Raw genomic sequence first — 12,809 nt, 5'->3', positions numbered from 1 at the left:
CAGTCCTTGTTTCTCCTTCCTTATCTTTTCTTTTATTGTATTTAGATCCAGACTATCATAGTCATTACTTTTCTAGACTGGTGATATATAGATGCTTATAAGCTTAGTGAGACCCCGATTTGGGAGTTTTCCGCATTTGTGGTTTTGGGTTTTACCCCGTTTATGAGAATTTTTATCATTTAAAAATACTTTGTCTTATTTTGTAAGTGTTGGGAAATATTTTGGAAATGTCGGCTTGCCTAGTACCATGTTAGGCGTCATCATGACAGGTTAGGGTTTCGGGCGGTGACATATCCACAGCTATAGAGTTCAGAACTCTATTTGAGGTATGGTCCGATTCGCCTGCTAATTATTCAAATTTAAGGATATTTGGTTGTCCTGCTTATGCTCATATGAGGGATGGAAAACTTGACCCGAAGGCAAAGAAGTACATATTTCTAGGGTATGTAACTAGAGTGAAAGATTATAGGTTGTGGTGCACATATCAAAAGACTCTAGGGCTAATTATCAATAGGGATGTAACATTCGATGAATCTACCTCACTGGAAGTCAGAAGGAGAAGGCAATAGCAGAAACAGATCGTGGTGTCAGTAACCACATAGAGCTAGAAATTGAATCTCCACTAGCTCATCCCAGTAGTTCTAAAGTAGCGGAGGTGCAAAATATTGATCAAGATGATAATATTGATTCACCAGCGCAATAACAACCATATAACATTGCAACAGGTAGAGAGAAGAGAGTGATCAACCGATTGCAAAGATTTGCAAACGTAGTTGATGGGAATCTTCTTGGATATACGAATCTTATGGGATTTGCTTTGGCAGTTGCAAAGACCGTTGATGAGTTTGAGTGTTATAGCTATTCAGAAGCTATTCAGAGCATAGAACCATATCGACGGGTTAGTACTATGGTAAAAAATATTGAGTCTCTTAACAAATTTAGACGTTGCCTAGACTTGGTTGATGTGTGTGGCAATGGGTAGAACCCTTGCGAGGGCTGAGGGCAAGGTGGATAGACGTTGTTCATGTTGATGAAGAGAATTCAAGCCAAGGGAAAGATTTGTTATTTTGTGGCTTGAATTATTTCCTTATATTTTTAGGAAACCTATAATCCCTGTAGGTTTAGGAAAACCTATTGTCCTTATAGATTTGGGAAAGGAAAACCTATAGTCCTTGTCAAATTGGGAAACCTTTCTCTTATAGGTTTGGGACTATTTAGGATCTATATATAGGGGTTGTAGTTGGGGATTCTATAAATTGTATTGTACTTTTATTCCCATTCATAGTGAAAAACTCTCTCTGCTTTTGTCCCGAGGATTAGGCTTAGCCAAACCTCGTTAAATCCTTGTGTTGATTTTTCTTCTCTATTTGATTTGTGTGTGGTTGTGTGCTAGTTACCCACGATCTTCCGCAGCAATTGGTATATTATTGGGTATGCGTTCAAAGTCCCATAGTGGTAGCTGAAAAAATTGGGAATTTACATATAAGGTGTAGGGATCTCTTAACAGTGTGAGGCCTTTTGGGGAAAATCATACAGGCTTGGCCCAAAGCGAACAATATCACACCATGTTAAGAGTATCTTTGAGCTAGTTTATCCCAACAACTCAACGTTCTTCATCTTTATAACTATTAAGATTGTTGGGTGTGCGAACAAAATCCCATATTGGTAGTTAAAAAGATTGGGAATCTACATATAAGGTGTAGGGATCTCTTAATGGTGTGAGGCCTTTTGGAGAAAATCGTGCGGTCTTGGCCCAAAGTGAACAATATCACACCATGTTAAGAGTATCTTTGGGCTAGTTTAGCCCAATAATATATGTTTTTTTATTTATTTTTACGTTGCAAACTCATTTTCGCGATAAATTAAGCAAACTTCATCTGTACCCATCTGGAAAAAACTAATGACAATAGCTAGCCACAAAATAAACCATATAATTAATAGCCCAAAACTAATTAAAAGGCTATCCAAAGACCACTGCCACTCAAAACCCTAACTTCCTTCTCACTCAGCGATCATACACATTTTCCTCAGCCGAAGAAGCCACTGTCGAACGCTGCCATTGCAAGAGCCGCCTCCGTATTGAACCACCAATCAACTCTCTCTGTCGTGCAACCTTGCTCTGGGACTCATTCTTGAGCTTGAAGAATCAGTATTAATGCTGAAATTAGAGGGTGTTGACTGTAAAATTGTTTGAAATGTGAGAGTGAAAGTCATCCTTCAAATCTGGAAATTGCACTTACAGTTCTCCTTGCAAATGTTGTGTGGGTTAAATTTGGATTGTGAGTGAATTTCTAACTGCAGAAGAAATTCCAAGAATCCTTGCTTCTGATTGAATTTATGCCCTGTTTCTGACTATTTAGGCTGCTAAAAACTACAATTTTGGACAATAGTTTAAGCTGCAAATTAAAGTTTTGAAATTCTGCAATTGACAAGTTCAGGTTTGGGCTAGTTTTAATTTTCAGAAGTGCCTCGCCAGTCTTTGTACCTATTTTTTCAGCAGTTCTGCAGAACTATTTTTCAGCATATTTCCTGCACTCTTGAACAGCTTTGTTCAGCTTTAAAATCTACTGATCTCCTGCATTTTTCGATTAATTTTTCTGCACTTTTATCTTGCTTTCTAGAAGAGATTTCGAGCAGAAAAATGCAGATTTTAACAGGGGTAAATAGCTACTGAATTAGGCAGTTAGTCATTTTAGATTATGCATTAGACGGGAGAGCATTTCTTTTGATGTGACGACCTAGCCAGTTGTCTTAAGAATTTACGCTCTGATCCCCTATTAACTGCTTTCCCCATATTTATTTCTGCTATTTCGATTTGCCGGGATGTTCGATTTTGAGTTTCGGAGAGTTTTGGGGCACTTAGTCCCTAGATGAGAGCTTCGGTGTTGGAAAATTAACCATAATTGGAATAGTATGAAGACAATCTCAGAATGGTATTCCGATGGTTCCGTTAGCTCCGTTGGTTGATTTCGAGCTTATGGGCGTGATCGGATGGTGTTTTGGATGTCCGTAGCTAATTTAGGCTTGAAATGTCGAAAAGTTGAATGTTGAAGTTTCCGGTTCGATAGTGAGATTTTGATCCGAGGGTCGTAATGGAATTCCGGAAGTTGGAGTAGCTCCGTAGTGCTGAATATGACGTGTGTGCAAAATTTTAAGTCATTCGGACGAGGTTTGATACACTTTTTGATCGAAAACGTATTTTTAGAGTTTTGGAGTTCTTAGGCTTGAATCTGCGGTTGATTCATCATTTTGATGTTGTTTTAGGTGTTTTAAGGATTGGTATGAGTTTGGACAGTGGTATTAGAATTGTTTGTGCTTTTGGCTGAGGTCTCGAGGGCCTAGGGATGATTTCGGATGGTTGTTGGAAGGATTTGGAAGTGGTTTGAAGCAGCTGAAGCTGTTGATATCTGTCATAACCGCACCTGCGGTTGGGTCCCGTAGGTGTGGAGCAGTATAAGAGGCATTGCCATCGCAGAAGCAGAAATGGAGAGGGACAGCATGAGCTGCAGAAGCGGTAGAATTTCCCAGGAGCAGTACCATATCTGCGAATGGAGAGTCGCAGGTGCGAAATCAGGCTGAGTTAGTGATTGTCGCAGATGCGACCATTGGTCCGCAAAAGTGGGACTGTGGATGCAGTCCCTGGGCCGCAGAAGTGGATTAACTGGGCAGAAACATATAAATACTTGCCTTCGCGAAATTTAGCCATATTTCACCTCTTTTCAAACGGGAAGAAGCTTGGGAAGCATTTTTCAAGAGGGATTTTCAGAGGAGTTCACTGGGGTAAGGTCTTTGGTCCCTAAACTCGTTATTGGAATGATTTTTATCAATTTAAGCATAAAAAATTATGGAAATTCAGTGGTACATTGGGGGTTAGGGCTTGACTAATTAGAGACTTTTGAGTGATGATTTGAGGGACCATTTGAGGTTCAATTTTGGTACTTTTGGTATGAATGAACTCGTGAGAGTGTGAGAATTCTAGAAATGTAAATTTTACCTAATTTTGAGGCATGGGCCCGATGGGCATTTTGGTTATTTTACCTAATTTTGCGTATTAGCTTAGAATTTCTTTTTAGAATCAGTTACTTGAAGTGTTATTTACATTATGAAATTGAATTGAATAGATTTGGTCCATTTGGAGTCGAGTACTCGTGGCAAGAGCGTGGTTTCGGATTGATTTGAGCTAGTTCGAGGTAAGTGACTTGCCTAACCTTGTGTATGGGACTTTCCCCTTAGGATTTGGTATATTTGGTAATTGAGATGCCTTGTACGTGAGGTGACGAGTGCGTACTTGTGCTAATTGTTGGAAATTCAATTTTTCATTAAGTAATTACTAGTATGTTTCCTTTCCTATTTTTATTACTTGCACTATTAAGCTTGTTATTAGTTTAGGAAAGCATGTCTAAGTGATTTAATTGTTTTATTTGCTCAAAAAGCCTTACCTGAATTTTGTGCAGCATGCTAGGCTAGAATTACTTGTTTGCCTTAATATGAAATTTGACAATTCTGAATATTTTCCTGTTGTTGTTGTGTATTTACATTAGGACTACGGATGTGGGATTCCGGTAGCTTCCGGATTCCAGTAGTTCCCTCCCCCCTTGTATGTTTACATTTGGGACTACGGATGTGGGATTCCGGTAGATCCCCCTGCATAGTTATATGAAACTAAGGGAATGCACCGGGTAGATTCCCCTAGTACTGGATATTTACATTTGGGACTACGGAAGGGGATTCCGGTAGATCCTCTCGCACTATGAGTTGGACTACGGGACGGGATCCCGGTAGATCCATTGGATATGTATATTTGGGACTACAGGATGGTATCCTGGGAGATCCCTGATTGTTATCTTGGTGTTGAGTCGTGTTTCTTTCGGTGTTTACCTTGCCTCTATAATAGTTGTTGTTGCCCTTTATATCTTGTGTTACTTTTACTGTTGTACTTATTTATATTGTTTTATTCTACACTGTCGAGCTTTATATTTTATTTAACATTAGTAGGTCCCTGACCTTCCTCGTCACTACCCAACCGAGGTTAGGCTTGACACTTACTGAGTACCGCTGTAGTGTACTTATGCCCTTTATATGCATGTTTTTCATGTGGATCCAGGTACCTTAACTCAGTCCTATCACCCTTGAGACGAGGCGATTGTGCCAGAGACTTCTAGGTATATCTGTCGCGTCCGCAGACCGAGGAGTCTCTTTCTACTCTCCCTATTGTATTAGCCTTTCTGTATTTCCTTTCCTTGTTAGATATTCTGGAGTTAGACACTGGTAGACATTCCAAGGCTTGTGGATTCATGGATTTCCGGGTTTTGGAAAAATATATCAGTTTTAAGAGTTAATATTGTGCATGTCGAGCGGCACTTTTAAACGTTGTTTATACTCTATTTCAGTTTTAAATTGTTTTCTTCCGCAAATTTGGTTTATCTTTCGCAATTTAGGCTTACCTAGTCGTAGAGACTAGGTGCCGTCATGATGGTTCACGGAGGGCGAAACAGGGTCGTGACATTTGAATATTGGTATATTACAAAATATATATACAAAATAGACTGTCACTCTACAGAAATTATATAAAAATAGACTATCACTATGCAATTTATATACAGTAGATACACAAAAATAGACTGTCATTATACAGAATATACAAAATAGACTGTCACTATACAAAATATATACAAAATAGACTGTCACTATATAAAAATATACTAAATAAACTGTCACTATACAATCTATATACAATAGATTATCACTATACAAAATAGATTGTCGCTATACAAAATATATATTAAGTAGATTGTCACTATACAAAAAAAATATAAAATATACTGTCGCTATACAAAATAGATTGTCACTATATCAAAAATATACAAAATAGACCGTCACTATACAAAAAATATACAAACAGACATTTCGGGCTATTGGATGTAATATGTTTGGGCCAGAGGGCCATTTTGTGTCAATGGGCAAAAACATAGGTTAGGATTAATTACTTCCTATAGCAAAGGTTGATACCTTATTTATTTTAAATAAATACCCTTTTAAAAAATTATATTTCATAGCTACCTTTTGATTTTTTTTATAAACAAATATTTATTTATGGTCACCTCCTACTATTAAGTCATAAAATAAGCTTTGTATTATTTTTCTTTCTCCCTTCAAATTTCTAATATTCCCTCAAAAGTGAAAGAAAGGTAATTCGAAAAAAACTGCCAACAGAGAAATCGAAAAGTGGCTGCCAATTGAGAAGTGGCTAGTCTGCTCAATTTCCTCCATTCTAATAATCAAAAGTGAAGAAAGATGAAGGAAATGAATAGCAATAACGAAACCAAGTATTGAAACTCCATCTCAGTACAAGAAAGAAAGGTAATTCGGTCTTCCGAAACCAAGGGTCGACACATACTTCCGAAAGCCAATAATTGTAAGGATTAGTTACTGGATACTGATGGTGCTTTAACGAGATGATATTAGGGTTGTTCTTGAACAAAGACGATGGAGTTGGGGGCTGAGCAACTTGAATTTTCAGTTAATATTTTTCAATGTATTTCAATGTATCTCGATGTATTTCCATGTATTCATTGTGGTTTTTTTTCATTGTATTTCAATGTATCTCGCTGTTTTCTATGTATTTCATTGTATTCATTATTATTTTTTTCATTGTATTTCAATATATCCTGATGTATTCTATGTATTTCATTATATTCATTGTCTCGCTATATTCCATAAATGTATTCATATGTTTTTTTAATTAATATAACTTATGTATTCAGATGTATTATATAATTTCTCTGAAGATTGCTATGTTTTTGGGGTGTTTTTCGGTTGAGAATCTTTTTATAACTGGAAATACAAAATTTGTATGTTATAATTGAGTTTGTTGAGTTATATTAGGAGTCTATTATGTTAATTGATTCACTTTCCGTTTTCTCTATTTCACGTCGTGAACACAATCGAATATAATAATCTGTCCAGCTGTAATCTCATGTTTCACGCCATGAATACAGTCGAATACAATAATATGTCCGGCTATAAATCCTATATTTCATGCCATGAATACAGTCGAATACACTCGAATACAATAACTGATTAGCTGGACTTCCCTTATTCACACCTATTTTTGCTATTGTATTCATGAATACAGTTACTTAAATACATCTAATACATCTTATAACAACAGAAAACGTATCTACAATCCGTAATATAGCAAATGGTATCTATATATAGCTAACTACCACTAAAAGATAGTGCTTTATGAAAATTTCTCTTAAAATTTTGAGGGGCTATAGAGGGTAGTTTGCTCAAACTTTTAAGTAAATGCCACCTAAAGTTTAGTAGCTTCTTTTTTTTAAGTATTTTGAAACTTGAAAAAACTTTTTTGAGTAACGTCTTTGTTTTCTTAGGCCATCTCCAAGGCTGCACCAAATTTTGTACCAAATCCAAATTTAGTGCAAAATTTGGTATTTTTTTTGCTTCAATAGAACATCAAATCTTTCACCATTATAGTGCATGAATAGTGTTGCACCAAATTTGGTGCAATATTCATCACACCAAATTTGATTTATTATTATTTTATTCATCTTTTTATTTTTTGGACCTTTAATTTATCATATATTGTGTATATAATTAATTTTTATATTAAGATCTTTATAATTTTAATTTTATATCATATTTTTTGATATATTAATTTTTGTATATATTATATTTATATTAATGATTTCACTTTTAGTTGATTTATCCTTTAAAATAAGTGTGTAATAAATGATTATATAAGTGGTGAATGTGAATTATATATAATGAATATGGAAAAAAGAAAAAAAGATAGTATTTGTTTGAAGGAAATAAAAATAAAATTTAAATAGAAGATAATAATATAATATATAAGAGAGAGAAGAAATATTATTTTTTGGTGTAAAAAATTGTCACGACCCAAACCAATGGGCCGCGACGGGCACACGGTACCTTACTCAACCGAGTACCAACGTAACGTATCTTCTTAATACATCATCATATACACATGACATACATGCCTCATAGGGCAACATGATCTTTTATAAACTCAAAACATAGGCCGACAAGGCCGTACAATCTTTCATATACACGACATATGTCTACAAGCCTCTAAGAATACATATATATCATAATGGTCGGGATAGAGTCCCGCCATACCAAACAATACACGTCTAAATCATACTAACCAAACAAGCAACTCCGAAGCAAATGGAGCACACCAACATCTTCCGCTGAGTTGATAGCCTATTGGAGGGATCTCGACCTGTCTATCGAGACCTGCGGGCATGAAACGCAGCGTCCCCAGGCAAAAGGGACGTCAGTACAAATAATGTACCGAGTATGTAAGGCATATATATAAGTACATAAGAGACATGGAAGAAATATAGAGTACATGACTCATCCTGTAAGTCTGAATAACTTTGTAAATCATAAATTACTTTTAGCGTCATGCATATGCGTATGAATGTCATCTCGTGCATAGGTACATATTTCATAATATTATCAGCCTCTGAGGGCATCCCATCATATCATATCAGCCACTGTGGGCAAAATCATCATCATATACCAGCTGATCAGGTGGTGGTGCGTATATAACGCCATAACCTTTCCAATATCCCATATACATATATATACATACATATATACGCGTATATAACGCCGTTTGAATACATACATATATATGCGTATATAATGCCATTGGAATACATACCCATATATGCATATATAACGCCGTTTGAATCATATTTCAGCCACTGTGGGCAACATCATCATCATATACCAGCTGATCAGGTGGTGGTGCGTATATAACGCCATAACCTTTTCCCATATCCCATATAAATATATTTACATATATATATGCGTATATAACGTCATCTGGTCATGGGTCAATGCACGTGGATGCAATGCATGAAATGTACGTCAATAAAATCATTCAGAATGTCATAAGACCATTTTGCCCCTGGAGCAATATCATAATGTAACATCATTTCAATTTTCGTATTTTTCTGAGATCCATGAACAGATGATAAAATATTATGACACCTGGAAATTAAAGAACATAGATATCTATTACTCCTATGAGTAGAGTCACTTTTGAAATTTGTGCATTTGCACGTTTCGTTCATATCGTATGGATCATACCAAAAGAAAGAAGGGATAGCCTTAACATACCTGTTCCCGAAATTATTTGAACGAATCTGCTTTTACAAAATATGGACGAAATTCTCGAGATACAGAAACGAAATTGATAGTTCTTTGAAATTGCAACATTGGCTAAAAATTGAATTTGATAAACCAAAATAAACTTTCACGTTTTTGGTTCTTTAAAACCAAAGAATGCAAGTGTTGTTTGATTGTTTAATGAAGGAAAATGTTTCTGCCTAATGTGTTTTGCTTCTCATCCAAAGGCTGCATTTTTGGACTTTAAAGCCTTTACAAGGCACTCTTTCTAAGGATAAGATTTGCAGAGTTAAGTTGTGACCACAGTTAGCCACTTGGAAAATTGACTACTTAGTCATATTCCAAATCTTGTGGCTTCTTGCCATGTGGGGTGGGGGTTAGTTTAATAATTTTTTTATCCACTTATTAGTTAACTGGGTAATATCTCATTACCCGGTAATTAATCAATTATCCGCATAATTTAAAATTTATCACAAATTACTTAAAATTCTATTTATTTTTAAAATACTTCATATACACTTTATATATTATACTACCATAGTCATATGGTACCTTGCATGGTACTAGTTTATAATTATCGGGTATTAACGCTTGACACGTATTTTATCCCAAATCGACAACCTTCAACGAAACTCATTTTCTTTAATTCATGTACCCTTTCCTTCATGGCACTTAGTTATTGCTTGTTATAAATCGCATAAATACGCTAACCTCTAGATAATCTCATCCCCGAGCCTACATCAATTAACTGAAGATGAAATTTTAACGTAGGAAAAATGCGAGATGTAACATCATTCCCCCTTTGGAACATTCGTCCTCGAATGTTGACTGATGCGCTTATCGTTCTCATATCCCATAGCTCTTGCAAATACTTTAGTAGTCCTTTTGCCACGTAGGCAACTATTCTGTGAATAAATCCAAAGGCCAGGGCATTTCCCCCTCCCCTAGGCTTCTTTCTCACACCATGACTTGTGAGTGTTGCCACCTTCTGTCATGCAGTTTGTACGATTTTGACCTTGTAAGTGTGCATATACGACTTTTCTTTCTTTTTTTTGCCAATCTCTAGGCCTCACTTTGTAAACATATACCGATCTTGATAAGACGTCCCTCTAGGCATCTATGGTTATATTGAATTTCTTTGCTCGAGTACTTTGTTGAACTTACGAATATTGTTATGCCTTATTTCATAGATCCTTTTGTCAATTCGTATAACTTTACTGTCATAACTCTTACTTTAATTTATTATTGTTGAGGTCTGCTACCAAATCCCAGCATACTCTCATTGTTTATCATATATGTATAAATCTATATCCTTTAATGCTTCTTCCTTACTATTCATCTTATGAATGACGACCTAATCTCACCTAATTCTTTGTGACTTCTGTCCATCCATTGTCGATTCGCCTTAATGTAGATGTATCATCTATCAATGATAACTTGATCTCTTATGTAACACTGCCGTTATGGCTCACGTCTCATTGTGGAACATTTGAAGTGATTGTCTTGATCCACCTTGGGCGATACGATAATATACTCCCATAATCGTAGTTCATAGCATCCCAGTGTGATTTACCTTATGTGGGTATTTTAATCCTGTATAATTCATGAAATCATTACTCAATCAAAGGCCCAAACTTCATCCTTTATCTTTCGCAATTATACCCTTATTCTATTACCAGGGCAGCATTCCATCTCGTCTAAATGCTATTAGTCTTAGACTCTTTTGAGTTCATTCAGGTTATACTGAGCTTTGTATAACTTAAAGAAACCATTAGCTCTATGGGCTTAATCCTGAGGACTTTATCCATTCTCATCACCTTCCCATTTGCCCTTTCTTATCCTTATTCTTGTCTTCCAGAACTTTGTCGCTTTACCATACTTTATTTTTTGACCTACACATATTTGTTTATACTACTCGAAACTTTTAATCAACTTGCTTGCACCATAGATTTTCTTATGTTATTCTAGATATCAGGCGAGACATAACATCATTTCTCACTCTTCTTTACTTTCTCAATCATGCTTCACGATACCTAGAAACCATATGCTGGAAGATATGCCACTAGCGACACCGCTATCCTTCCTGGATATTGAATCCTTGCGCTTCTAGACTTCTATCCCAAGTATGGAATACCCTAAACCTTTTGCTTTTGAGTATCTCGTACATTGTTCACCTTTACCTTACTTTCCTTAAAGCCTCACATCACATATTCTATCACTTTCGCACCTCTGATTTTTAAGGGAGATCCTACAATGTTCTCGATCACGATGTTTCTATTTTTTTTGGGTCCAATAATCAAACTCCTGATTTTCTTAGGTGATGTAACTCTTTAGTTTCCTCCTTATTCTGATCGGCCTTAACGTCGGCTTAAGCTATTTTATGATCTGTGGTTCATGGTCTTATTTATTCTGTTTAGCCTTTTATGGGCGTTGATGTATGTGCATGATACGATCCTTTAACAATTTAATCTTTCGTTTATGACCTGGGCTGAATTCTTTCTTTTAACGTATACCAGAATCTTCTACGACTATATATGCTTCATATATATAAAACTCCAAACCCTTAAGTGAGTTTTTCATGCAACCAATTCTGGACCATTGATCAAATAATTCTTTTGTTCCATCTTAGCTTTTTTCAACGTAAGCTATTACTTTTCCTAGTCTTTCTGTCCCTTCGTTGCGTCCATACTTAGCTTATCTTAGTGCCCATATATATATATATTGAAATTCCATACAACTCATATGATTCTGAATGTCACTTCTAATTTTACTCCCTGTTCATTGGCCACTTTAGGTGCCACTTTCTTAGGGAGTTTATACAATGTTGTTCTGAGACTGTTGTCACACGACCATTTCCTCTTTAGGTCGTTGTACTAAGGTTGAAGCCTTTTTCCTTATTTCCTCATCTAGTCTTTCATTGTAGTACTTACGGAGGATCCTCTGACTCTTGTAAAGATGCGAGCTTATTATATCGCATACTCGATGGAATTTTTTATGTCATTCTTCGCCTATAACTATCCGTAGTTACTTAAATCCATGACTTTGTGCTTGTAGGGTTGCTTCTGAACTGATATTTTGACTGTCTTCCCAATAGCACTCTCTTTTATTCCCGTAACACTCATACGGTACCTTCAATTACCCCGACTCCTATTTGAATATATCTCAAGTATTATAATGATATTACTGCGAGGCTGAATTCTCCATGTTGGTTTCTACTATGTTTATCTTACACGATCTGATGACTCGTCTGTAACCTCCTGTTTAGCCATAACTGGGATCTTGTTGACCAATTACTAACTACTCGTTGGCCCATTCTCGTATCAATATTCCTCGTAATCTTTCTTGGGATATTTACTTTGTTTTAACTTATGTATCGCACTGGCTCCTTATTTATTAATAACAACTCAGGCAAGAACCTTTACTTCCTCTCCTTGACGTCGTGCTTACACAATATTCTTGAATCGTAGCGTATCTGTAAGATTTGGGTAAGTTCCATCTCATTCCTCTTTCATTTATCGCGTTCTTCCTTTACCATTCCATAGTCACTAGAACCACTTAATTCTGGCTTAATGCCACATTATTCCATGTTCCCCCATTTAGGGTTGTACTAAAAGCTGAAGCCACGA

The 12,809-nt window shown here is 36.1% G+C and overlaps 1 long non-coding RNA gene across 1 annotated transcript; it reads right to left on the bottom strand.

Moving 5' to 3' along the window:
* Positions 1–8,014: 8,014 nt before the first annotated feature.
* Positions 8,015–10,623, bottom strand: LOC142182519 (uncharacterized). The gene is made up of 2 exons (XR_012711326.1): positions 9,175–10,623; positions 8,015–8,280 (listed from the first exon to the last, which is right to left on the bottom strand). It is a non-coding gene; the product is annotated as an uncharacterized LOC142182519 (long non-coding RNA).
* Positions 10,624–12,809: the final 2,186 nt, after the last annotated feature.

Source organism: Nicotiana tabacum, chromosome 7, assembly GCF_000715075.1.
Source record: "Nicotiana tabacum cultivar K326 chromosome 7, ASM71507v2, whole genome shotgun sequence".
Lineage (NCBI taxonomy): Eukaryota > Viridiplantae > Streptophyta > Magnoliopsida > Solanales > Solanaceae > Nicotiana > Nicotiana tabacum.
Note: the sequence above shows the minus strand (reverse complement) of the source record. Positions and strands in the feature narration are given on the sequence as shown.